This window comes from Propithecus coquereli, unplaced genomic scaffold (assembly GCF_000956105.1).
Source record: "Propithecus coquereli isolate 6110/MARCELLA unplaced genomic scaffold, Pcoq_1.0 Scaffold40, whole genome shotgun sequence".
NCBI classification, from domain to species: Eukaryota; Metazoa; Chordata; class Mammalia; order Primates; family Indriidae; genus Propithecus; species Propithecus coquereli.
The window spans coordinates 1,304,682-1,306,327 of record NW_012149730.1 but is presented as its reverse complement, the minus strand read 5'-3'; the positions used below and the strand labels follow the sequence as shown (position 1 = coordinate 1,306,327).

General features: G+C 38.0%; 1 protein-coding gene across 1 annotated transcript in view; it reads right to left on the bottom strand.

Moving 5' to 3' along the window:
* EPHA6 (EPH receptor A6) overlaps positions 1-1,646 on the bottom strand; it is a 1,195,443-nt gene that overhangs the window by 280,191 nt on the left and 913,606 nt on the right. The window lies entirely within an intron of this gene.

The window sequence follows — 1,646 nt, the reverse complement described above, 5'->3', positions numbered from 1 at the left end:
ACCTTAACAGGTTCATACATCAAATATAACAACCACATTTATTGTTTTTTCAAATTTACTTTTTCAAAAAAATCAAATTTAAGTCTCTTCCCTACCTCTTCATTTTTTCTCTCCTTAGTCATATAACGGCTTCTGAAATAACTGGGCCCACTACCCAACAGAGAGCTGAGCAAAACCTTCTGGACTTTACTTATAACTCCAGCAAGCATGACATCCCTGCCTGATCTTGGGAAGATTTCATTTTTGTTCTCCTTGTCATGCACATTTAGAAATAGGGCATTGTGATTTATGGATTTGCCTTCCACGAGGGAGGGCTCTACATTACTACTGATCTCTCATAATGTCTAAGTTCACTTCTTGTCTTCATAGGAATTATGGAAAAGACATTTTCACATATAAAAGAATCCAGAAAACATAATTTCTCTGCAAACTTTCCACTTTTAATTACGAAGCCAATGGAGGATTGGCAAAAAGAGGATGGTAAATTAAGAGAGAGGACTATCATCGTATACAGAAAATAATGGTTCCAACTTAGTTAAGTGACAAGGAGAAAGGATGAGACCTGTGCATCAATCCGAATGGAAGTAGGAAGAGAGAGGCTTTAGGAGGCAATTACTAGCAGAGTCTGGATACACCGAATGATGCTCTAGTCTAGAGCAGTCTGGAGTAGGGCTTGGCAACCTTTTTCTGTCAGGGCCTGATAGTAGATATTTTAGGCTTATGGGCAATTCTGTCTGATACAAGTACTCAATTCTGCAGTCATAGCACAAGAGCAGCCATAGACAATAAGTAAATAAATGTGTATGGCAGTGTTCCAATAAAACAGGCAATTGGTCTGTGTCATAATTTGCCTGCTCTAGAGAAGCTCAGTCATAAATTTCCAGCAGCATTACCAACATCAGAAGAGCAAACCTACTCAGGTTAAAACGACATCATTAAAAAGGACCTACATAAAATTCAGCAGTCAGGCTCAGAAAGTCTAAATCTTCCTTTATTTTCCAGCTGAGCAGAAAATGGTATCTGACTACCACAGGCTTCCATATTAGAAATCTTAGCAGAATGGGCCAAAAGATTTCACAAACATGAGTACAGTCATGTGTTCCACACCAATGTTTTGGTCAACAACAGACTCCATATACAACAGTGTTCCCACAAGATTATAATGGAGCTGAAAAATTCCTATTACCTAGTGACAGTGTAGCCTTTGTAACATTGCAGTCATGGTGTAATGCATTACTCATGTGTTTGTGGCAATGTAAACAAACCTACTGTGTCAGTCATATAAAAATATAGCACATACAGTTATGTATGGTACATAACACTGAACAATTTTAATAAATGACTATGTTATTGGTCTATATATTTATTATGCTCTACTTTTTATCCTCATTTTGGAGTGCACTTCTTCTAGTTATTAAAGAAAAAAAGGTTAACTGTAAAATAGCCCCAGGCAGGTCCTTCAGGAGGTATTCCAGAAGAAGGCATTGTTATCACAGGAGATGGTAGCTCTATGCATGTTGTTGCCTCTGGGAGAAGGAGGGAGAAGTAGGAGAAGACATGGAGGTTGTAGACAGTGATATTGATGATCCTGACCCTGTGTAGGCCTAAGCTATTGTGTATGTTTGTGTCTCAGTTTTTAACAAAAA